The following is a 26,966-nucleotide window of genomic DNA, read 5'->3' as shown; positions in this document are numbered from 1 at the left end:
CAAACAAACAAAAACATTAACATATCATTCCGTTCTACATATATAATCAGTAATTCTCAATATCATCACATAGTTGCATATTCATCATTTCTTAGAACATTTGCATCAATTCAGAAAAAAAAATAAAAAGACAACAGAAAAAGAAACAAAACACTAACAGAGAAAAAAAGATTATACATACCATACCCCTTACCCCTCACTTTCATGTATCACTAGCATTTCAAACTAAATCTATTTTAACAGTTGTTCCCCCTATTATTTATTTTTATTCCATATGTTCTACTTGTCTGTTGACATGGTAGATAAAAGGAGCATCAGACACAAGGTTTTCACAATCACATAGTCACATTGTGAAAGCTACATCATTATTCAATCATCATCAAGAAATATGGCTGCTGGAACACAGCTCTACATTTTCAGGCAGTTCCCTTCAGCCTCTCCACTACATCTTGAATAACAAGGTGATATCTACTTAACACGTAAGAATAACCTCCAGGATAACCTCTCGACTCTGTTTGGAATCTCTCAGCCATTGACACTTTGTGCCATTTCACTCTTTCTCTTTTTGGTCGAGGTTTTCTCAATCCCTTGATGCTGAGTCTCAGCTCATTCCAGGATTTCTATCCCACATTGCCAGGAAGGTCCACAACCCTGAGAGTCATGTCCCATGTAGACAGGGGGAGGGTGGTGAGATTGCTTGTTGTGTTGGCTGGAGAGAGAGGCCACATGTGACCAACAAAAGAGGTTCTCTTGGGGGTGACTCTTAGGCCTAATTTTAAGTAGGTTTGACCTATCCTTTGTGGGGTTAAGTTTCATATGAATAAACTCCAAGATTGGGTGCTCAGTCTGTTGCTTTGATTGTCCACACTGCTTGTGAGACTATCAAGAATTCAACTACTGCCTCCATTTTACAGATGAAGAAACAGAGGCTCTGAAAGATTATGCAATTCTCCCAAGTTAATTGATCTAATAAGTGACAGATCCAAAATTTTGATCCAAGTCTGTCTGTTCTCAAAGAACAAGGGTTACCAAATACCAAATATCACAATCCCCTAAACAAGAAGAATTCTGGGTCACCCCCATTCCAATTTGATTGATTTTATCATGAGGGATTAAAGAATTTGTGCCATTTTAAAGCTCTGTAAAACAGCCTGCTGCTCATCAGGGTTGTAAACCACTGACCCATAAGAGAAAAAGAGAAGCCAGGTCCATTCAAGCACTATTCAGGTGAGTAGTGCCCTGTTCACCCAGCCCAAGGTCTGGCCTCTTAATAGCTGTGACCATTTGGGGATGTGTAAAGATACCCTGACACAATTAATCATTCTTACCATAATGACTTCCCCTGGCTCTGGTTCTAGCACACCAAATTTTATGAAAACATGGCTTCCCATGTAGCTTGTCTACCAGGAAAGAATATATTGATCCTGATACTTCAGCCTGTTCTTTGGATTTTAATACAGTGATCTCTGTGATTATGGTTAGTGCGAAGCACCCAACTTCTGAAAAATAAGTCTGCAAGTTTAAGGGCCAGAACCTGAACTTCAATACATCTAAAAAAGCAAACGCCACTTTGAATTGATTTCTAGGAGCAACATTTTCCTGATGATCATATCCCTCAGAGGATATGCAGAGAGTCTTTCCAACTATCCCTGCAACTATGGGTGTTAGAATTTGGTGGAAGAAAGGGTCATCCACTCTTTTAGTTTGCTAAAGCTGCCAGAGTGCAATATATGAGAAATGGAACAGCTTTTAAAAAGGGAATATATTAAGTTGCAAGTTTAAAGTTCTAAGGCCATAGAAATGTCCAAATTAAAGCACCAGCAAGAGGTTACCTTCACTAAAGAAAGGCTGATGCTGTCTGGAACACCTCTGTCAGCAGGGAAGGTAAGTGGCAGGTATCTGCTGGGGTCTTTGACTTCTGGACACCTCTGTCAGCTGGGAAGGCATGTGGTGTCTGTCAGTTTTCTCTCCTCATTTCATAAGGCTTCCCCAGGGACATTTTCCTTCTGCATCTCTAAAGAGCTCAGGCTGTGTGGGCTCTGTCAGCACTGAAGCTTTTTCCAAATGGTTCCCTCTTAAAGGACTCCAGTAAGCAACCCTACCTTGAATGGGTGGAGACACATCATCACAGAAACCATCTAATCAAAAATTAGCACCCATAATTAGGTGGGTTTTATCTTCATGGAAATAATAAAAAATATCCTATGTAGCAATATTGAATAGGATTAAAGAACATGGCTTTTCTGGGGTCACATGACAGTTTCAAACTAGCACATATGCCCTACTGCAAAACAATGAAAATAAAAAAATAGAATATTTATAAATTGGTAAGCACTCAGTAAACTAGGTAACTGTTAATACAGCTATGGTACAATGCAATTGATTAGGTTGTTGCTTACTACAATGGAATGTGACTTTGACCTGGTTCCCTGAGACATTCTTAGAGCATTCTGGTTGGAATCCTGGATGCGGAGACCCAGGTTTAAACAAAAATTCTGCTTCATTGCCTCAGATGGTTATTGCATATATGTATGCATGTGTGTTACTAGTTTAAGTACTAGTTAAACTCTCAGATGACAATATTATTTTCTCTATCTTTAAGTTATCAGAAAGGGAGCAATCACCAATGCTTCATGTAGTAAAAAGAAAAAAGTTATATTAATGATTTGAGAAAATGTATCCTAACATTAAGAGGCAAAGGTCTGCCAAAACCAAGGTGAACATGTTAACAAAATTAAATTGTAGCTGAAAGAAAGCTAGGCTAAGGAATTAATTATTAGAGACTGCACTTTTGAATAATATTTATTCAGGGGATGGTGTAAACATTACCATTATTTGCCTCTGTGAAGCCACAGAGGTGTGTTTTGTTGTTGGCAACAACAAAATATCTCAGAACCATGCTAAGTACGCTCGAGTATGGGAAACCATCAGGTCCTTCAGGAAGGCGAAGGTTTGAAGAACACAGAAGGAAGCAATTACATAATATTTTCAGCAGCTGGCTTCAACTGCTAGCGTTGGAAAGAGCAGTGGATGCACAGACTGGTCTTTCTCTTCTTGATGCACCTGCTCAGAAGTTCACTCAGCAGCCAGACCTGGGACAAGGCCAGACTTTGGGTCCAGTGTCTTCTCATTCATGATCTGTCCTTGCATTCTCCACTTTTAGCAAAGCCTTAAGGAGCCAAACCCTTTGACTGCAGAGCTGGAGGGGATAGAGGAGCAGGGCGTACGAAGCCTTGGCAACTTTGATCAGGAACTGGAGTGAACGCCAAGCTTGAAATCTCTGTTTTTTTTCTATTTGAGTAAAGGTTTTTTTATTGGAAACATTTTTTACTGTGATAAACTTCTGCCTAATTTTTTGAGGGCAAATCCATGTTTTTAATAACTTTCTATGTTTTTTGCAGTTACAAAAAGGAGCAGTTACAATGCACATCTGCCAAGCAATAAGATACCATATCTAGCCTCATTTAGTGTGGCTGATCATTGCATTCTTTCCTGGAGGGAATTACATTCTTTTGGTATCATATAATCCACAAAGCGTGATAAAAAAAAAGGGTTGGACTGGACTAAAAAAGAGTTGGAACACCATGGCCCAGTGGTCGGAATCTGACCTGCAGCTTATTTTTATAAATAAAGTTTTTTTGGGAACACAGATATGTCCATTCAGTCAGTCTTGTTGGTGACTATTTGTACAACAATGACAAAGTTAAGTATCTGCAACAGACCTGGAATGACCCACATATTCTAAAATGTTCACTATCTGGCCCTTTACAGAAAACATTTGCCAACTCCTATTATATAAAGAAATTGGTCCAAGAACCTCAGGTATGAAAGTATTTCTTTTCCATTAAGTCCTTCACGTTCTTTTTCATCCTTTTTACCATAAGCTGAAAACAGCGCAGCAAGAAATTATTGCTAGCTCTGAAATCTAGGAGGTTCAAAAAATGTTATTCTCATAAAAGGCATAATTTTAGGAATGCAATGGCCAGTTTAGTTATTTTTGTTTATTTATTTCATGGTAAATTATCAGTTTGATGGATTTAAAAACATGCTTCATACTAGTTTTAATGAATGCATTTTGAACACAGCTTTAAATCTATATGTCTATTATTTCCAAGAAAGTGTTGAGGAAATTGTAACAAAAAAACACTCGGAGGATGAAAGAAAAACGGGTTAGACTATTCAACTGGTTTTAAAGAAATAAGGTCAGAATTCTTATTTCATAAGTGCAATCATTTCATCTTCAGAAAGATCAAAAATAGGCTTTTCCTAATTAGTTTGGACTCTTCTATTTGTGATTTAAACTTTACATGACACCACCGAAGAACGCAAAGAGCAAAGCTTGTACAATTTCATTCATTCAACCAAAAATGCATTGAAATCAACTATAAACCAGGCCCTGACCCAGCCCCTCCAGCTGTAACACTGGAGCAGAACCAGTCCTCTCAGAACTGGAAATGCTACCTGACCCATATGAACAGGATATGGCCAGGGCCCTGCCCTGCTTTCCAGAGAAAAGGCCTGTTGACACTCTTATCCACTTGCAAGCTCAGTCATCTACCACCCAGAAAGATTTTTAAGATGATCTGGGAGTTAATGTTTACCAGCTACTTTAATATCCTAGGATTAAAAAGGGCACATCAGAAAGAAGTGGCTGTTCTGGAATTTGGAGGCTATTCAAAAATCCAGCCTAGCAAGTTTAATCGTTTGTTTTCAACATTTATTTAACCTCCTTCTGCTATCATGAAACTTGAGAGCACTCCGAGGAAGTTTATACTGAAGGAAATGGAGAAAGTGTACATTGTTTTAGAGTTGTTGTGTTAAGGCTTCTGGAAGGCAAGAGAGTGTGTTTTATAGTCATGAAAGTTTGCCCAACTTGTAGAGATGTTGTAGCTTTAAATCTTCGGGCCAGTCAAGATTGGGTATCATGCCATGCCTCCTTAGAAAAGCAAATATTGTTAGAGCCCTTGAAATAATCTTAAGTCTGTCCTCAAAATAGCAATAAATGAACTCGGCTTCTGTTCAACATAGGCCAATGAAGAGACCGTGCCAGGGGGAAATGTTTTTGTCCACACTAGCATAGCCAGCTGTCACTCCGTGCCAGCGAGGGGAGGGCACAGAATTGCCGGATCTGTGGGAATAAGCAAACAGTTCTGTTTTCGCCTCAGAAACTCACTTCCCATGTGTTTCATATTGACAATTGTGAACTATATTTACAAAGGGGTTTGTATGCAAAAGAAGCATCCACGAAGCGAATGGTAAATATTTACCCTGGCAGGTCTCAGGAGCCACCCCACCCAGATTGCTTTTTATAGAACCAGGTGATAACACATTTCAAAGCGCTGGCTTGAGAGGCAAGTGTTTACTGGCACAAAAATGTTCTGTAATTAGTATTTATTTCAGAGCCAGGGTGACATAAGTTGCTAATTATGCTGATATGAGAACAGATTGAGATATTCTTGTAAGGAAGAGAGAAAGGGATAGTAGGGATGCCTTTTGGATTTTGGGTATGTGTGCTTAAATTAGCTTGCTCTGGCCCTAAATTAGCTGGGGTCGGGTCTGGCCTTTAGTTAACCTGTATTTTAAATAGCTTTCTTAGCAGTTAAGGAGACCACGCTCACTTTGATCTTGGATGCAAATAATTCTGAGTTCTATACTCCATAGTTACTTTAATACATCATCTCTGTGCTTCATAAAAGTTGCTTTTCATTCCTACATGATAAGTGGGAACTTTACACATCTCCCGAGGGCCGACTATCACTGTGAGTGCTGAAATAAGTAAATTATTTTAAAATAAAATTTTCGGATGGAGACATGTTTTTATTGCCATCTGAGTTTTAATAAGAAACTATTGTATAAGAGACCTTGTTTCTTTATTAACTGTGTTGAAGTGTGTGCACTGTTGAGAGCAGTGCCTGGTACCATGGTAACGGCTCAATTAATGCAAATATTTTTCAAAATATTTCCAAGGATGATATTTATAATATGGCTTAAAACAAGGAGAGTCTAGACCACTGTGTCTATTTTTCTCATGGCCAATAATAAGTTAATACTTACTTGACATTTATGGTGTGCTACGTCCCATCCTAAATACTGAACATTGAATTCATTTTATTCTCAGGCAACCCTATGAGGTATCGTTAATATGCCCATTAATTCAGATGGAAACACTGAGGTGCAGTGTGTTCTGTAACTGGCCAGGGCTCACATAACTAGTAAAGTTGCACAGCTTAGATCCCCAACCAGGGAGTCCAGTTCCTGAGTCTGTGTGCTCAGCTACTAAGCACATTGTGCCATTGGGAGTCAAATGCATCCATGTTCTAGAATAAGGAAATTAGCCTTACATTCTCTCTTCTCAGCCCCTGTAAAGAGTCTTCTTATTTATTGAGACTACGAATACCATGATGACATGTGGTCATTATGGCCAACTCAGAGCAAGATCCTGAATTCCACTTGAATCGATAACAGACTGCATAATATTTACTATGACATTCACATTTGAAAAGATAATCAAGGGAGAGCAAAATAAAATTAACTTAATAAAATTTGTTTTTAACTAGGACTCTCTACCCCTTTGAGCATGCCAGATCAAAAAGAGTATATAAGAGTTGGGAAGCTAGTTTTCAGATGATTACTTTTAACCTCATAAAAAGTGTATCAGGGATGATGAGTCTGCTGATAGAGAATTTTGTCAGCCTCGGTAACAATGAATGTTTATTTTTCAAAGCTGTTTTAGTTTGCTAGCTGCTGGAATGCAATATACCAGCAATGGAATGGCTTTTAAAAAGGGGAATTTAATGAGCTGCTAGTTTACAGTTCTAAGGCCGAGAAAATGTCCCAATTAAAACACGTCTAAAGAAATGTCCAATCAAAGGCATCCAGGGAAAGATATCTTGGTTCAAGAAGGCCGATGAAGTTCAAGGTCTCTCTCTCAAGTGAGACGGTACATGGCGAACACAGTCAGGGCTTCTCTCTCAGCTGGAAGGGCACATGGCAAATACGGCATCATCTGCTAGCTTTCTCTCCTGGCTTCCTATTTCATGAAGCTCCCAGGGAGGCGTCTTCCTTCTTCATCTCCAAAGGTCGCTGGCTGGTGGACTCTCTGCTTTGTAGTGTTGCTCTCTCTGAATCTCTCTGAATCTCTCATTCTTCAAAATATTTCCTCTTTTATAGGACTCCAATAAACCAATCAAGATCCACCCAAATGGGTGGAGACATGTCGTCCCCTAATCCAGTTTAAAAACCATTCTTGACTAAATCACATCAACCAGGGAGATGATCTCATTAGTTTCAAACATACAGCATTGAGTAGAAATTATTCTACCTTTATGAAATGGGATTTATATTAAAACATGACTTTTCTTAGGGGGCATACTTCCTTTCAAACCAGCACAAAAGCTAGTTAGTTTAATCAATACCACATTTCTAGAACTTCCCCAGAAAATTCTACCCATTCTGCTCATTTCCATCCATAGCCTACTAAGGGGAATTTTTGTTTTTAACTTATAGCAGCTTGGGTGACCAAGACCTGTAATATGTCAAATTATGATTTTGAGTCACTTACATTTTTGTCAACTATATTTGCCTTTTATTTTCTTCTCAGCCAACTTCAGAATAGAGTATGTGCCTAAAATCAATGTTTGTCCATTTTTTTAATGATGTAGAAATAAAACTACTGCTACCAACAGAGAAGAATATTTCTACACTAAATGGTTATTTCTTATATGTAGCCCATTTATTTACAAAGCACATCAGGATCAAGTCTATTTGCACATAAAATAAGATTTATTTTAGTCACACAACACCAGGGTAAGGGCTGCTATGGTCTTGACCTTCTCTATTATATTGGTGGTGGATTCGAGTGAACTGAAAACAGCAATGAAATACCATATCGGTTGTGGGGAAGGACTAGGTGAGCTGTCCTAATTACCACTGATAGGAACAGGGATAACTTTCAGCGTTTAAGGTAGACATCTAATCTACATGCTTCATCCATGTGCATGAATCTCAGACCACAGACCCAGTTCTACAAGAACTGTCACTTCCTTTATTCCTTACAATTCAATTCTAATTGAGCCATGATCCTACCAGACTTAGAGAATTTTTAAGCCAGTCTTACACTTACCCTATTTCTAGGAAATTCTAGGCATGCTTCTGTAATTTTTCAGAGTGCCCACCTGAGAGTGAGAAGAGGGGAGGGATTGGGCCCCACCTGATTATCAGGTCAATTGGTCAGCCCGCCCTTTCCCATCTGTTGGCATTCTGTGGTTTCTTTGTTCCACTTGGAGCCTGGGGCTCTTTCAGTTTTCTGCCTTGGACCACTGAGCCTGGGCACATCAGATCAGTTAGCCTGTTTTTTCTTTTTCTTTTTGCATGGGCAGGCACTGGGAATTGAACCCGGGTCTCAGGCATGGCAGGGGAGAACTCTGCCTGCTGAGCCCAGTTAGGCAGTTTTCAGTAGCAGTCTGCTCTGCTCCCTGTGGTGCTAAAGAGGAGTCCAAACAGCAAGCAACCTTTATCCTTCCCCACGCCTGGAATAAGGTGATTAGCCAACATCATTTTTTTTCTTCAGTTTCATTCATACACACACTCGCAAACATCTAACCTAAAGTTTGTCATTTTAACCTGTTTTTAAGTTAAATTCAGTGTAATTCAGTGGCATTACATTCACAATGTGTAACCATCCCCAATATCTACTGCCAAAACTTTTTCATCCCCCCAAACAGAAACTCTTTGCCCATTAAGCAATAAATTTCCATGTCTCTCTTCCTCCATTCCCTGGTAATCTCTAATCTACTATCTGTCTCAATGAATTTGCCTATTCTAAGCATTTTGTATGAATGGTCTCATATATCTGTCCTTTTGTGTCTAGTTTATTTCTCTTAGTATGCCATTTTCAAGTTTCATCCCCATTCTAGCATGAACCAGAACTTCATTCTGCTTTGTGTCCAAATAACTATTCCACTGTATGCATATATTACATTTTATTTACCCATTCATCGGTTGAGGGGCACTTGGGTTATTTCCACCTTTTGGTTATTGTAAATAATCTGCTATGAATAGTGGTGGACAAATAGTTTTCTGAATCCTGTTTCCGAAACAGGAAAGAATCACTTTTTAATTGGGGAGAAGTAGTGCTATGCTCATTTATTTGTGCCAGGACATTTTTCCATTTTACAATCCTTTTAATTTATTTTAACCTTTTTTTTTTTTAGCAAAACTTACTAAATGTCTAAAAGGGCATTGACTTTGAAACACAAGTCATTTATGGCTTGAACCACCAGTGGTAAAGGTGAGGGAAAGGTTAGAGATAAAAAAGGAGAAAGTCCCAGAAGAAAAGCAGGGGGAGATATTTCAAAGCTTGCCCTGCTCCGTATACTGATAAGTATAGAATATAGAAGTTAACAGCACCGAGTCTGAAATCCAACTGCCTTGCTTGACATTCACCTCTAACACTTATTAACTGAGCCACCTAGAGTAAATTACTGAATCCCTCTGTGCCTCAGTCTCCTCAGTCGTAAAATGAGGAAGATGCTCACTGTACCTAGCTCGTAAGATTGCGATAATTTCATATGAATTAATAGAGGACAACGCCTTGCCCAAAGTGTTATACTATTTTTAACTGCTATTACTGTTAGCATCATTACTATGTTTCTTATTGCCAGTATAAACCAAAACCTCAACTCAGAAAGCTTGAACCATGAGTCTGATGCATGTTACATTTTTGTAAAGAGTTCTAAAATTAGATGTGTGTTTGGAATATGCTCAGATTTTAGACTCCAGGAAGAATTATTGAAGACTCAGGAAATAAGCAGGAGCTCTCGGTTGAAGCCTCAAAACCATCACATCTGATAAATCTTCAATTCTTCTCACTGAAGGAACAGATAGTCTTTTTGTTATCCTTTAGGAAAAAATGTAAATTGTGGACAGATCTTTAAGAAACAAAAAAATACTCCCAATAATAACTTTACAATTCAGTTTACATACTGGGTTTTATCAAAAGGACAATGGCATAAATTGTCACATTGCTTCTTATTAAAGAACTAGCCACAAATACATTGTGTTACTTAATAGACTTGCTTCAATAAAACTCTTAGGTATTACTTAACTATTTTGTGGTTTATAGGCATGAGGCAGTGTAGGAAAGGCATTCCTTTGTTAGGAGAGTGGTTTGACTTTAAAGTCTTCAGTAAGTATTATACAGTTTTCATATCACTTCTCCAAATTTTTTTTTTTACTAAATTGTGGGCAAATAGTGGCAAAATGTTGAAAAAAAAAACATAACTAGGGAATCATTTATTATAAATCAAAATATTGTAAATTGGACTATCGCACAAATAGGCTTGATGGCTTAGGATGAATTGAGTGGTAACAAACAGGGAACTAACTGCTGATTTGTATAAACAGATTAATTCAGCTTAAACTACCGAGATGATGTCGGAGAACATTGTAATAGCTGTTATTTACCCAGAGTTTTCATGGAGCATCTGCACACTTCTTATCACCTTCTCTGTGGCCACCAAACTCTAAGCCACTCACCTCTGGCCTGGATTTTTGCAATGGCTTCCTAACTTGTTAACTGCCATGGGAGTGACCCTAATAAAACATAAGGCAGCCCCTGATATTTCTCCAATGATTTCCTGTCTCGCTAGAAGGCAGAACCCAAACCCTTGCTCTATCCCACAGGACCTATGTGTATCTCCTCACCATTCCTTCCTCACACTCTCCAAGCATGATGCTTTGCAGCAAGAACCTGGCCCCTGCTGAGCCTGCCTGCCTGGTGTGTTCCTACCCAAGGCTCTTACGTGGCTCACCCTCTCACTTTTGTCAGGTCAGTACTCAAAAGTCACCTTCCTAGCAAGGCCTTTTCCTATCCCTAACACCTCAAAGCTGCCCCTTTCCCCTCTGCTTTCCATGCTTTAAGTTCTCTTCCTATAATCTAATATATTTTAAATTTTCAGGGAAGTGCCGTGGGGTCAAGGATATTTCTCAGTATTGTTCACTGCCGTATCCCCAGCAGTGAGCCCACCCACTCTCTAGCACATAGACACACAATAAAAATCTGTCCAATGAATGCGTGCTTACTCCGTGTTTGGGACTGTGCTGAGTTCTTTTTGGGACTATCTCATTTAACTTCGCAACAACCCTAAGAGATTGGAGTCCTAAGAAAAATAACAAGTGCTAATTTATGTTTTATTAGGCTCACTCTGGCTCCTGGTGACAAGCTGGCAAGCGATTCTAACAATCCAGGGTAAAGGCTGGTGGATAAGAGGAGGGCAGCTGTAGTGGGCTAAGAAGTGGTCAGATGGTCAGGAAAAATTTTCAGTAAATGAAGACACTGACCTATAGAAGTTAGATACCATGTTCAAGGTAATCTGGCAATCTGGCTCTGATCCTCTGGCCTCTGCTACTGCTTACAGCACAAACTCAGGGAGGCTTCTCTGTGAATCCTGCCTGTGGCAAACTATTTAAGCTAACAGTTGATTCTCAGCAAAACATGGCTAATATTTGCAAGGCAAGAATTTTCCGAGGACTAGATAAGAAATACAAAGCATCTGTCACACAGTAGGATAATAGTTGTTTGATAAAATGTAGCTACACAAAGTTTAACCATTTTGTGTGAATATAATCTTATATTATATTCTTATAATAAAAGAACTTATTTGGTGGCGGTTTTCTTTTGCTAGAAACACAAATGAGAATATTAAGGTATATATCCCTGATTTTGCTGAAGGTATATTTTAAAACAAAGAAAAATGGGATGGGGTTATGACAAAGGAAGAATTAGCGAGAAGCAAAATATACTATCCTGGGGGATGCATAACTCCCCATAAATAATTCCTTTAAAATAAGTTGAAAACCATACATTTGTAAAGAATATGACTTTTGGGATTCTATTTGTAATGAGATAACTTGAGCCAATCCTATAAGTTGTCCTGGCAACCAATTTCAGTAACATAAAGAAGTGCTAGCTGTTAATTGGTATTCTGAGTTAGTAGCTGGGTCTCTGCTTCTGTCTCCATGGTAACCTAGTTGTCACGTTTTCATCTCTAGTGTGGTGGTGAGATTATATGCACATGTGAGCATCAGTGCACATGTCCATACTCTCTGGCATCGTGTTTTATTTCATATCCATAAATGGGCCCACTTTTGAGCTGCTAGGGTTATTGCTATAAAATAGTTGCTCCACTGAAGTCAATTTCATCCTTTTTCTCCATCCTCCACAGGACGCAAAGCTTCTATTTTGGCCTATGCGTGCATTAGGTTTGTATGGCTCTCTGCACAGGGAAAATTCTGCATTACTTTGCATGTGTGTGTGGAATAGGGAAATTTTAAATATGCAAAATGGGGCTAAATTGGATAAATAAGGAAGAATTTTTCAAGGGTATTCATCTGAGGCTATAGGAATGAATATCGTATTTGAGGGCATAAAAGTCAAATTAGAGAAATTAGATCCAACATTTTCTGTACTGAGAAAATATTCTCACATTAAGTTGGATGATGCAGAGATGTTTCACATATACAATTTCTAGCAATTACCTGTTTAACAGAATGTAGGATGTCCCTATATATTACCTCCTTTCTCTTCTCATTTTTTCTACTTAGAATTAAACTAAAGACAGCTCCTGATTTTCACAACTTCTTTTTTTTTCTTTTTCAACCCCTGCAATTAAGTAGATGCAGGGGTTGAATAATCGTAAATGATGAGTCAGTTAGCCAGCCACAGTTAACCTGGTGCGTCATCACAGAGACACCAATATCATTATGGAGCCAAGGCCAATGGTTTGGACAATATATAGAAATTAATTCTCTTACAAAGGCAGCATATAAGCTAAAAACAGAACTCACTTTAGACTCACCCAACACTGGGTACAAATTCTGCCTTCTGGTCCTTGAGGGATCAATAACATCATCAAAATTTTGAAAACAAATTAAAAAACTTCACTTCCTTGATTTTCTTTATAAAGTAGGGACAATTATACTCAGTCATTTGCTCATAATATTTAACAACTGATTCTTTAGGGGAAGAAAATCATTGATACGTAGCATTTATCAATTTCTATGGTGTAAATATTCCTACGTGGCTGCCAATGTGGCATTACTAAGACGGAACTGGAAAGAGATGCTAATAATTGACTCTCAGAAGCCAGAGTGAACCAGCTCCAGTACACCACCGATTTTTTTTTAAGTTTGTGATGTGGCTTAATCTTAATTCTCTCCTGTCTCTGTAAAGTCCCTTCTACATTTCTTTTAATGTGTCTTGATTGCCTCTGTTCTGTTCTTAACATTAATTTAGGGAAAATAAGTTTCATGTTTGGTGGTTTTAAAACACATCTGCAAATTCTTTGATACCCTAACTCCCTTCAAAATGTGAACTTAATTCACTTACCCTTGAGTGTGGGTTGTACTTATCACTGGCTTCTATCAAAGAAAATATGGGTGCATGTGGGAATACATGACATCAAAGATCAGGTCATAAAAGGCATTGCTTTCTCTCTGGAATCTCTTACGCTGAGAGAAGTCAGCTATAATGTCATGAGGACACTCAAGCAGTGCTCTATCTGCCTTATGGGCAGAAACCAAGGCCTCCAGTCAATAGCCATGTGAGCTGCCATCTTGGAAGTTGATCCTCTAATCCCAATCAAGCTTTCATAGACCTGCAATCCTGATGGGAAACTCCTTGAGAGATTCTGAGCCAGAGTCACCCAAGTAAGCAGCTCTCTAATTACTGACCAACAGAAAATGTAAGAGCAAATATATACTGTTTCGAGCCACTACATTTTGAGATAATGCGTTATACAGCAGTAGATAACAAATACAGCATGATTCGTTTTTGCCCCAAAACCTTAAGAGCTAGGTGCATTAGCGTTTAGATTTAATTATAGAGTTTAGAGAGCATGTAGGAGAACATTTAATATTCCCAAGCACTGATAACTAGCTTATAATGCTGCCAGGAGGAGAGTTGCTATAAATCCACTATTAATGACTTATTTGTTGGATATTAATGGTTCATCACTGTCAAGAAGTTTCCAAGGTGTTTATTTATTTAAGGCACTTAAAGAGGACTTCTGTTAATGAGCCATGCAATCAGTGTGCTTTGGGAAGTCACTGGAAAGATGAGTTTATATGTAATCTGAAGGTCAATTTGAGGAGATTCCTGGAAGCCCATTAGGTTAATTAGCTGACAATATCAATTCAAATTCCTGGAAGCTCAGACACTAAACTTAGGGGCCATTACTGAGGCCATTACTGGGTCAATGATGAATGAAAGAGATGCTGTACATTTCTTTTAGACAGCACCTCTTATTATACTTTTCAGCCAATATTTGGGTGGAACTATCCCTGCTATACTTCATTTTTCTTGAAACTTTGCTTACTATAGTAAGGCCCGGTGAGGAGGTAGACAAAATAAATATTTTCAACTATAAAAAATATCTGGCCTATATTTTACCCTGAGTTTCACACTTTCTATGGTAGATTACTTGATCCACATATATTTTATTTTGAAACAGTGCATGGGTGATGGCAAATCCTCATGTATATCACCTGGAGCAAATACTACCTCAAAAGACATATTTTAACTTAAAACTGAACAGTGCAATGGTAGTATACCACTTATGACCCTAAAAGAAATGACATTTTGGAGAGTGAGCCCCTAATGAGACTTATTTAAGCAGAAATTAAGTAAGGTATGTTTAAAGACATATGAATTGCCCTAACAAAACATCTGCACTGTAAACTGAAGTGCCCAGATGCAATGTTAGGGGAATGACCCAGAGTTGATAAAAAAAAAGAAAAAAAGAAAAAAAAAAAAAGAAAGGGGGAAGGAAAGATCTTTACATTTTTTTTTCATCAGGTCTTCTTTAATAAGTTTAGCTCAAAGAAGCTGTCCATATCTCTCAAGTAAAGACAAGATGAATTGAGATGGGATAAAATAAAATCATCCCTTAGCAAGTTTAGGCAATGTCTAAACTCTTAATAATGGAGTTAATTCCAATTTCTTCCCACTTTCCTAGAAAGAGTCACTAACACAACAGATTACAAAGGGAATATCATCTTGGATGAGAAGGCATATTTCAAGTTGACCTTTTGTGGTTGAAGCTAAGTCACTATATATATTCTGTTTTGTTGCTGTTTATTGTTTAAAAATTACAGCTAAAAGGCAGCAGCTGGTCCTGTTCTCATGTTTAAAAAATTCACTTGGGAATGGGTGAAGAGTTATTTAGATTCAAATTTTGGTTTTATTGAGAGCAGTGTAGTAGTCTGCTGATGAGTTCTAAGGTTATTTCCCTGATACCTACTACTGTCATTTTAGTAAATTAGCCCATTAGAAGGATTAGATGATAGGCATCTAATTAAAAATTAAAATTAACTTTAAATTAAAATAATTCTGAAATTAAAAATAATTCTGGGTTGGTCCAGGGCGAGCGTGTCGGCGGCTCCGGGCGGGTGGCTGAGGGGCTGCTGGGGGCCGGTTGGGGGGCTGCTGGGGGGCGGCTGGGGGCCGGCTGCGGCCCGGTGCGCGGAGCGGGGAGGATGGCGCTGCCCGGGCTTCTCCCTTGCGGGGCTGCGGGAGCTGCGCTGCCTCCGAGCCGGGCCCACAGCCCGCCTACAGGTCCGCAGCCTCCCCGCGCCGGGTATCGGCCTTAAGCGGGGGTCGTGAGCCACGTCTGAGCTCCACTTTCTGCTTTTTCGGTTTCCTGGGGAGGTGCGGGTGAGTCCGGATGGGGTCCCTGTTGACGCGGGTCAGAGGGCCTTGTGCTCCTTTAGAAGGTCCTAGAGGAACCCGTGTGGTTAAGGGGCTTTCTTTGCACGGAGGGGGCACTTCCCGAGCCTGCCGGGACCGTGCTCCAACCATGCGAGCGGAGTGTGTCGGAAAATCGAGAGCCAGATCATCTGGCATCTGAAGAAGCCTCCCCCAGGGCTTTGGAAAGTTTGATCACCGAGGTTTTCCATTACTATACGACCATGGAAAGAAAATGTGAGCTAGAAGAGCTTCTTAATAACATTGCCCAGGAAATAAGGAGCCTGGAGATTCTGCTTACATTTTCTCTCCAGCACGAGGAATGTCTATTAAGATGCACAGCTTAATGGTTTTTGAGGATTTGATCTATAAAATGTGGCTCGGGGTCCCATCTCAGGAAAAGATGGAAATCCGTAGCCGCCTACCCAAACTCCTTTTGGCTCAGCATAAAACCTTACTTCACTTTATCCAGACCAAGATCTGCAAAGTTATTGTGGTTATTGGCCATCAAGATTGTCCCGTATGCTACCATGATTTTTAAACTAACGTTTTACATTTAGTCCCGTCTCTTTGGGCTGATCTTTTTTTTGAAGACCATTTGGGAAGAGCTGGCTTGCCTCCTGCAGGACCTCAGTATGACTCGGAAGTGTGTTGCTGAAGCTGCTACTGGATCAACTGAGACAGCTGCCAGGTGTCCCTGAGACTATCTGGGACAAACAGTGTTACATCCCGCACTGCATCACCATCCCTGACTTCAGGAGAAAGTGTTGGTATGAATCTGTGGGCTTGCAGCTCTGCAGTGGCCCCAGGAGGTGGGCGGCATTCGGAACACTACAGCGTAGGAACTCAGGGGGGCGCTCTTCTCCACCTGATGCAGGAAACGGCATGTTGGCCAGCAAGGTTTGGGGCCACAATGCACTAGAATTGCTTTGCAATGGATTTCATTGCATTTATATCGGTTAAGAATAACTTGATAAAATTTGGGCAGTTACAGTGGCAGTTACAGGTTGCTAGTTATTGACCATCCTATACTAATTTCTGTTTCAAAAGTCAGAATGCAGTTCATTCAAAAATTGCTACCTTCAAGGATGGCTGGAAAGAGGAAATTGTGTCCTGAGCAGAAACTTCCAGTTTCTAAATGTTTCTGTTTACACCAAATGATCATAATACATTTCAAGTAGAGCATTTCCTGTGAATTGGCAGGTATATCTTCCTCTACTATAAAGGATGATGTGACTAATGAAAAATATTTATATGTCTTTCTCCTTTAACCCAAGGAAATAGACCATTAAAATCAGACATCTCTAAGCCCAAGCTGTCTCATGTAGCCTCTTCTTGATATGTGGAACTTGAAATGCTTGCAAATCTACTGTAAAATTCAAAATCTATCATGAGGTTTTAAGAACTGCTCATAGTATATTAATTTATTCCAAATTCCATTTATCCTACTTCTCTTGAATTAACTCTAGAGTTCTAGAGTATTTTAAAACCCCACAGGAAATTGAATTTTATCTATACTTGATAAATCTTTATTCTCAAGGTGGATGTTTGAAGGAGCTCAGCAGATTTATATTTTGCAATATTTGAACGAGGAAAGAAAAAATTTTAAATGATGCAGAGATTTGATTTTATGACATCTCTTGGAATTGCCTTCAGTTTGGCTGGCCTCTAAATTTCTCATTTAGTTTAAAAACAGTTCGCAAAGATTAGTTCTTTTGAATTAGGTTTGTTTTTAAATGTTTTTATATTATAACTTGAATATTAACTTAATATCCACTTTAAGTTAGCAGCAGCAATTTACTCCAGTCAAACTTATTTTCTGAGATTGTTTTCTAATACTAAGAGCTATGTGTTTTAGTTGACTTCATTCAGATATATGTTCTCAATTAACTCAATTTATACTTTGATAGATTTTCCTTGGGGCCAGCCTGGGGGTGTCAGATAATGCACGCCATATGTTTCACCTTTTTTATGTGTTGCCTAGTTTTTGTTTATGAGGTTATGGAAAATAGTGTATGAGCTGGACGTTTCTATATAAATAAGTCTGAAAATATAGTGCTTCCCCCTCAAAAAAAAATCTGGGGACAAACAGCATTCTGATTTCTCTAGGATCAAGTTACTGAAAGTGACAAGACTAGAACAAAAATCTTCTCTGACTCTCTATTGCTTGACTTTTCCAAACAATGTACTGATTCCATGAGCAATAGAGCACTCTGCTGCTTAGTTTAAATTGACCTGAATAGTAAAAAGTTACCTGGAGATGAGTTGATAGCCATACGAAGCTACACCAATAAATTATCTTTTTCCAATAATTATAATAATAATAATAATCATTCTCTGTTGCCTTTATCTAGAATACTGTAGACAGACCATTGCAGTCCAAGTTCTCAAACCTGCCAACTGCATTTTTCATGAACGTTTATCTTTCATAATTGACATAGACTCAGATATAATTTTTTTCATTCAACTTTTCTCCCTTGACACTACCGTATTTCCTTATACATGCACCTATTTCAGTGAGCTCAGTCAAAAACTGTTTTAAAAGAAAGAAAGGGCCCAAGTAAGTTGAAATAGTTTAAATGATCACTTCTTGCCTAAAATGGTGATGAAAGTTTGAGAACACCATGAATATTAATGAAAATCTATGTATCATTTCAGTCCAAGGATATTTTCATTCTCACATAGTTTAGTTTGTAGCAATAAGGTTTCTAACCAAGATTATGCGTGTGTGTGTGTAAATGATTCTTATAAAACCTTATTTTCACATGCTTTTGACTGTATCTAAAACCATTACATGTCATGATTGCAAGGGCATTGATTCGTTCTATGAACATATTTTTCCAGAGTCTAGAATTTATGTGGTAAAGTGTAATTTCTGGGGAAACCCAAAGATGGTTAGATGTGGTCTTTGGATTCAAGAAGTTCTAAGGTTAATAAGTGCAATCTATTCGTGGCCCAAGCCCCCTCTGCTGACAAAGAAACTTGATGTCTCAAGGTGACCTTTTCAGGTATACTCTGAAAACCATTTCCCCCTTACTTCTGCCTCTTGCTCCCTGTTTTATACCCTGAAGACACAGAATATCCATACATGTACTCAACATCCATTTAGATTGCCTACCATGTGTGACTCACTAGGCTGTATATGGGCTTTGGGATGTAAGTGGTGATCAGTGTCCAAGGGAAGCAGGCACGGATTTTATAGTAAAATCATTATAATGCCATGAAAGACAGTGCAAAGTGCTGTGGGAGAAGGGAAGAGGAACCACTAACTTTTCCTTCAGCATTGGGCAGAAATCCCCAGAGGAGAAGATGAATCAAGCATTGTTACAAAGTGGGTGAGAGACATGGAAGGCTTCTAGGGGAGGTGATATTTGAGCTGGGACATAAAAGGTGTACAATTTGCTAAAACAAAAACAGCTGAAGGGAAAAACAGATACCAAAAAGGCAATCAGGTGGGAAAGAATATGGCGAGTTTGAAGAGTAGGAGATGCTCAGAATGATTAGGACTGTGAAATCATGTCCATGGTTCAGAGCATTGGTTGGGGGGAAGAAGAGTGCAGGGGGGTTGGGAGCTTAATAGATATGTGGGAATGAACTTAAGAAGATGCGTTCAGGCCATGCTAAGGGGGTTGAGTTTTATTCCATGTACAGTGATTGTTCAAGTTTTTTATCAGTAGAGTGATATGGTCATAGTTGTTTTTATAGGATGATTCTACTTTTGGGTGGTAAATGAATAGTGTTGGGGATAGGATGGACGGGGAAGAAAGGCTATTCTGGAAGACCAATTAGGGAATTTATCATAGATGTCTAGATGTTTTGATTCTCCCATAAAAAGTGGCAGAAAGCATGGTGCTAAGAGGACATGTTGCAGATTTATACAGATAAATATTTCTCTAGATGTGAATTCTAAATTATTTTAGAGGAGACCCTGATTGGCCCAGTTTAAGTCTGGAATCTGCTCTAGGAACCATTTAGTTGAGGAGGCCTGGAAACGGGACCACACAATAGCAGGATGGTTAGCAGGAATCTACCCCTGCAGAATGACAGTGGGGTTCCCAGAGGGAAGACAGTGTTGTGATCTGGAAAGACAATTCAGTTAAAGTTTGCACTAAGGAGGACACATAATACATTTAATTTGGGACATGTTACTCGAATTTCTTGTGATTGCAATTCAACCTGGTTTGGGTGTCCAGTGCAATCAGAACAGACCAACACATACTGTTTTCAAATATTTGAAGATGCAGTAGCCTAGTTTACCTCCATCTAAGGTAAAGACATCTTTCCCAAGGCTGGAAAAAGATGGCCTCCAGGAAGTCTTAATTCTGTGGTTCAAAAAAAAAAAAAAAAAAGGGAAATCAATCTTCTTTTCTTCCCTTGCTTTTCCCTGGAAATAGAAGATGTTCTACCTTCCGAAAAGTTTAACTAAGATTTATGGCATGGAATAGCCACTGAGAAAAAATTTAAGAGATTTATTTTATACACTATTAATGTTTCACTGCAGTTTTTCAATGTTTACATGGCTATCAAAATTTTATGCAGATATCAGAAGTTTGGTTAGAGTGAGGTTTATTTATAGTTCTACAGACTTAGGTTCCTAATGTTAAAGTGAATGTATTTTAGCAGGTGTATTATTTCTTTTACCCTCTGATCCTGCTTGATATTTCAGTACTGTGCGAGTTTCCCACACATGGCTTATCTAGCTTGTGGATTGTTTGATGTGGATTATGAAATTGTTTTTGATCTTAGGTTTACTTCACCCATTCTCTCAGAGAGATTTTGATTTGGACCCATTCCACCCCTCATGGACACCTGGAGAACATACTTGGAAAAATAGCCTAAATAAAGACAAGTAAGAAGATAAATATCTACCCTACTTCCCAATCCTCAGCACAAATGCCTCCCAAAGAAAAAAGAAAAATGTGAAAAAATGTTAGGTTTGTTGGCGCCTTGGAAAATCTCTTAAATTTTCAGCCTTCAGTTTTTTCATATGGAAATTCTTGTGTAAAATAAGAGGTTCTAACATTTTTCCGCAGAGGTGTAACTGGCATTTTGGACAAGATTATTCTTTACTGTGTGTGAAATAGGATGTGTGGATAACTCCCAGAATTTGAAAGGACTAAACAGTTGCATCTTAAGCTATTTGTGTCTGGTGTTGCCTGGGAATACTCTTCATTCTGCACAAATGGAGACTCAGTTTATACCCTAAGCAGTAAGCAACTCTTCCCCACAAACTTTATTAAACCCTATTTCCATAGAAACACAGCACAGAACAGAGAGCAAATAAAGCAGAACTAATCTCCCAAAGAAAATACAATGACCATAGATTACTAAAGTAAAGCCCCAGAACACACAGTGAACTCCAGACATTTAGAGTTAACTTTTACAGAAAACCCTATAGGAAGTTTTTGGGGGCAACCAGTTGTTGAACACTTGTGTTTCAAGACTGCATTTAAGCAAAAACGTAGTCAAGGCTGAGACTGGAAATCAGAATCCTAAGGCAAGAAGCAGGCATCCCAGTGTGGAGTATATATTCCAACTAAAACATGGGATCCAAGCTGGACTAATATCTGTTAGCAGGTACTAATAGTACCTTATTGGTATCATAACAACCGTGTATCCTTTATCATTTATTGGGTATTAGTATGTAGGGTAGCAATTATAGTGATTAAATTAAAGGATCTTGGCTTAGTCATTTTCCACCAATCCAATTATTTTCCTCAAATATCCCCAAGCTAATACTAAGGAGTTATGAAAGATGGCTAAGTGAGGCATCCCTGCCTTAGCCCTTGCCTCTATTTTTGCATGTGGTCCGGGAAAAAAAAACTATCTTCAGTGCCGGAGCAGAGTTTGGTGCTCAATATAATACATTCAATCTTCCAAGTTACCTTTTTTCCTTAAGTTAGAGTGCTAATTTCATTCTGCAATGTGACTTAAAAGGGCCCATCACCTGCAGATGAACACTTAGAGAAGTACAGTATCCTGAGGGCTAGTTGACTGCAAGGTGATACTCTAGGATGGGAGTTTTGACACCCCAGATGGTGAAAAAATATTGTTTAGCAATTAATTGGAGTTAGAGAAAGAGAGATTGGATTATAGTGGCAATCTATGGGAGCTGAAAACTGTGGACTCTTGAGAAACTGAAGGTTAGTTCAGGAAAATTCTGAGGGATAATTTGGGGATGCCTCCAAACTGGGCAGTGCATGAAAGGGTCAATCCTGAGTTAGTGGGAAGGTCTGGTGCCCAGGAACACAGAAGAATGTGCCTTTCTGGGAGACCACAGAAGCTGATGAAAGTAGCTCTTGTTATAAGCATGCTAAGTACCAGTAAGGTTGAACAAACAAGTGAAAACAGAGTGAACAAAAGGACACTCTGAGGGGAGATTTGGTGGCTGACTAGTGTGGTAATTTGGAGCTATGTACTCCAGGAAAACATGTTCTTAGACTTAATCCATTCCTGTGGTTGTGAACACATGTAAATAGTTCAAACGCAACAAATTATGTTGAGGATACTTTTGTACCAATGTGGCCCAACTAACTCAGGATGGGTCTTAATCCTATAAATGAAGGCCACAGAGGGAAGGCCACAGAAAGAAAGAATGTCATGCAGGAAGCAGCCAGAAGCTGAAAGTCAATGGAACCCGGAAGAGAAGAAAGAAATCAGGAGAAGATGCTGTGTGCATCGCTATGGGACAAAAGAGTCTAGGTCCAAGGGTAGTCAGCAGATAGCCCCAAAATGCCACAAGGCTTCCAGGAGAAAACATGCGTGGTCCTGATGATGCCTTGATTTTGGACTTCTCCTAGCTTCAAAACCAATAGCCAATAAATTTCCATTGTTTAAGTCAACCCCTTCCATGATGTTTGCTTTACAAAGCAGGAAACTAAAACTGCTAGGGAGATGGGTGACTGAAAGTCTATTCTAGGCACCATGTTAAGCACTTTATATATATCTCATTTAATCTTTACACCTGGAAAAGTGTTTGTAATAACAGAGGAGGAAACTGAAGAACATCAAGGTCCTTAACTGATAAGGGCAATGTGGGTAGAATAACCAAGAAACAGAAGCAGTCAAATTATAGATGCCTGGGCTATTTATGAGCATATCACCTAGGATTCTGCTAAGAACCAGCTTGCACCCTCTAACAAAGGAAATGCAGAGAACTTAACAAAGGGGCTATTTCGCAGTGACGTGGATATGTGGACAGACTTAGAGAAACCTATGGGATAATGCAGTACCCTGGGGCTGGCAACAGCAGGAACATTTACCACCTAGAGCCCAAATAGACATGGAGAGGTGTTCTTACAATCTTGAGATTTCTGTATTTGGAGATAACTGCCTGATTGGAGCTTGCAATTTTGGAAGCAGAAAACAGCCAACCTGTGATGCCTGGGAGCCTGAAAAATTAAAAAATAAAAACCTTGCCCTTTCTTTCTGACCTTGGTATTTCTTGTTAACGTTTCCAATGTATTCACCCACCTGGAAAACAAAAGGTAATGGAGCCTGTTGATGTAATCCATCCAACCCTCCCTCTTAGGCACAGAGTTCTATTTAGGGATAGTAGCCAGGAATAACAATGCATAAGGAACCCCTGCAACAAAGAATTATCATGTCCAAAATTTCAGTAGAGTCAAGGTTGAGAAATACTGATTTAGAGTATTTCTAAACATTCTAACTTGCTATTTCCTCTGGGTCTCTAGATCAACTTTGATTCATGTAAATAATTACACCTCCTAGGAAGACTTTTGTCGTGGCTGTGTGCCACCTAATATTGAGGGTTATTTAAATTCTTATTTACCTAATACAATTTTATCTCAGGAGAAACATGATAGTTAATGGCCAGTCTATTTTTACAGTAGTAAAATTTCAAGGAGAATAAACAAGTTTCACTAACAGTCACTAAATCAAATGACTCTTTAAGATTCCTTAGACACGAGTCGACAATGCCAGATCATTAACATGTGTGGGAAGAGGGAAGAAAATCTGTGGTGTAATACTATGGCCCAAACAGGAGAAATTACTTATGTTTTAAATTAAGTCTATTTTAGGCACCAAATAAGGCCATTTAGAATAACTAAATAAATATTTAATCAGCTTCTGATTTTCCTTTTTATCACACAAATAAGCTAGGGTTATTAAAGATATCTGTATTGCCAATTCTCTGTGAGGATGAGATAAGCTTCCTTTATATTTTGGCCCCTTTCCTACAAAATGTTCTGTCAATGGATTTTTCTAGCTTCTTTGGGGAAACATTCTACGTTAGGAAATACTTTCTGATATTGGTCTTAGTTGAAATTTGTCTTGGCACTTCTCCTTCCTCATATTGTAATTACTTCTACATTTTTATTCTTGAAAAGTACTGCCACTTGCACATTCAAGTTGGTAGAAAAAGTCCTAACCAGTCTCTCCACACCATTTGATAATATCATTGTGTGTTTTACGACAATGGCCTCCACCTCTTATGGAAACATATGGAGTAAGTAGGAAAAAGCACAAGAGGAAAAGTAGAACATTTTAGCCGTCAAAAATATTTTTGTATTAGTAAAGATGGAAGAAATCAAATATATAAAATACAAATCCTTAGCCTCAATTCTTTATTGTGAATGACTTCAACTGAGCTATTCTTACTTGTCTGTAGCAGTACAAAAATTGAAATCTACTGAAAACTGTGAGCACAAAATTATTCATAAACCTTCTTCTAGTTTACTTGGTTAAGGTCACCTCTTAGAAAACTCTCATCCAGATAATGTGTCCTCCAGCCCCCTAAGGAAAAAAATATATGGGTTCATTTTTACTCTTTTTTACAACCAGGCTCTGTCTTAATATAAAACAGAGTTGTTGGTTGACTATTTCTGAGCTATCTAGAAAGTGACAAACCAAAATTATAACTCCAAAAGGCTAAATCTGTATTGCTTTTGAGATGTCACCTGTAGTTGACTGGCTCTAGCTCTTTAAAGGGAGGGGCATGACTGATAGTGACCATGTGACCTTGGGGTCTCCATCTGTGCTTTCTGAGATGTCAGCTACTCTTTAGCATTGCAGATCCCTTTCCATTTTTCTCATCTTACCCATCACCCTTTCATTCTATGCTTAGAAGATCAAACTTCTTTTCTTAGAAGATTTCAAATACTGCCTACCTAGGATTCGTTTCCTGGCCTATATAACCAAGAAAACTATTTCAAACCCTACCTGCTGTGCTTCATTCTTTTCACTAGACTTAAGGAATAATCATAAACTCAGCATTCACTGGGGTTTTTAGGCTGTACCATGGTTTACTCTTTTATCTAACAGGGATGTGCAAAATGTCCTCTCTAGATTAGAGACTTAACACTCACTTGGGAAGGCCTTTTTCTAGGGCTTTGGGTAATTATGCCAAGAAAACACTCAGTAGTGTCAATTCAAGAATATATGAAGGAAACAGACTATTTGGGTAAGAATGTATGAGCCTCTGGGACATCCCTGGGCTAGAGTAGAAAACCAAATAAAGAAATGTTTTGTTTGGTATATTTCTCACGTTTTCTAGTACAGTTATAGATGTAGAAATCAGGAATTTCTTAAAGGAATTGGGAAAATCAAACATAAATTGCCAGGAAAAACAATGATTTCTCTTGTTATTTTTAATTTTAAACTCAGCCTTTTCAGAGGAAAGGTAAATTGTCAATTCAATAATATAGCATTACAAAGATGAATTTTGATTTTCTGTGATAAAAGGCTAAGAGAAGGCATATATAATTAAATCTCTGTTCCAGACCTCACCTTTCAAATGATATCAAAATGGATCAGTAGACTATAATTTTCTTTTACTCTTCTTATTCATCTTTTGGTGTGGAGAGTCCAAAGGGATGGAGAAATAAAAACCAGGGAGATGTAGGAAAGAAGAGGGGAAATGAAAGGAGACCAAATAGTCTGTGAATTAAACAAGCACCCGCGGTTTCTGAAGAGCAGACTATGTTCTTTTCTGAATACACTTAAAGGGCAACTATGAAGGACAGAGGGAGTGTATTCTTTTAAAAACACGGTAGAGCCTGTATAACCCTTCAAAGGGGATTATTTTTAATAACTAAGAATAACCTATTTGTTTACTAGAAAGGCACTAAAATGTCAGACCTGTGACATTCTTTATTAAATCAATGCCCTTAAGAAGGAAAGAGCATACCACTATACAGATGCAAATGCTACACCATAACCTCCAGCCTGTCCCTGTCACCCCAACCTCTCCCCTTTCACCAGCTCCATTTCCAATCTTTTAATGCCAAATCCTGGAGATCTAACTGCAAACCCGTTCAACTGTTTCTTTCTTCGCCATACACTGACATTAGCTTATTTCAGTTCTTTCATTTACATTTTCTATTGCATTAAACATGAGCAAAGTAAAAATTGATCCACCTGTGGGTTAGGTAGAAAAAGGCAGATTGGAAAATTGATGAGCCAGAGATATTTCAAAATAAAATTATCTCAAGGACTAGACTTTCAATGCATTACCTGGAAATTCTAGTTTATTTCAAAATTGAGGGAACACAACATAGAACAAATGTGTAACTGTGTGGACTCTGTAGATGATCTGGTACAGTTGTTCTTAGCCTTCTGAGTCAAAGCTTCTTGAAGAACCTCAGGAAACCCAAGGAAGTCCTATACTGAAGAAACTGTACAGTCCTGATAAAACAATGTGCAGACAACTTCAGAGGACTAATGGAGGCTGTGACTCCCATTCAAGGACTCTAAGCCCCTCCCCGGTGTGTGAGTGACTGAGGTACAGTCACATTCCAAGGTCAGAGCATAACCAGGCCTCCACAATTCCAATTCAGCTACTCTCCATCATGCCATGAGTTGCCATTTTGAGCTCTGAACTGAGGCACCAGTGGTAATTCTGATTGCTATTTCTTTATATTCTTATTAATATTGTTTTTGTTTGTTTGTTTTGCTTTTGCATAGGCAGGCTCCAGGAATTGAACCGGCTACGGAGCCACCATTACACTGCCCTATATTCTTATTAATATTGTTTTTAAAAGCTTTTCCATTCTTTCCCCGTCACAGACCCAGTTGTTTCTTTCCATTTCCTTTTTCAGACTGGCTGGCCTGCATATTGCTGTGCATGTGCCAACGCTCTTCCATATTCTTCCCAATTGTCTTCATGAGTAGTAATGAGTTATGCTGAGAAAAATACTTGGACCCACATTTATACAACGTGGTTCTGTTGTTTTGCAAAAACGGACCATTCTTTCCCATACTC

General features: G+C 38.7%; 1 pseudogene; it reads left to right on the top strand.

Moving 5' to 3' along the window:
• The first annotated feature begins 15,534 nt into the window (after positions 1-15,534).
• LOC143645780 (exportin-6 pseudogene) lies at positions 15,535-16,664 on the top strand (annotated as a pseudogene).
• The last annotated feature ends 10,302 nt before the right edge of the window (positions 16,665-26,966 follow it).

Source organism: Tamandua tetradactyla, chromosome 9 (genome assembly GCF_023851605.1).
Source record: "Tamandua tetradactyla isolate mTamTet1 chromosome 9, mTamTet1.pri, whole genome shotgun sequence".
NCBI classification, from domain to species: Eukaryota; Metazoa; Chordata; class Mammalia; order Pilosa; family Myrmecophagidae; genus Tamandua; species Tamandua tetradactyla.
This window is presented reverse-complemented; position numbering and strand designations above follow the sequence as displayed.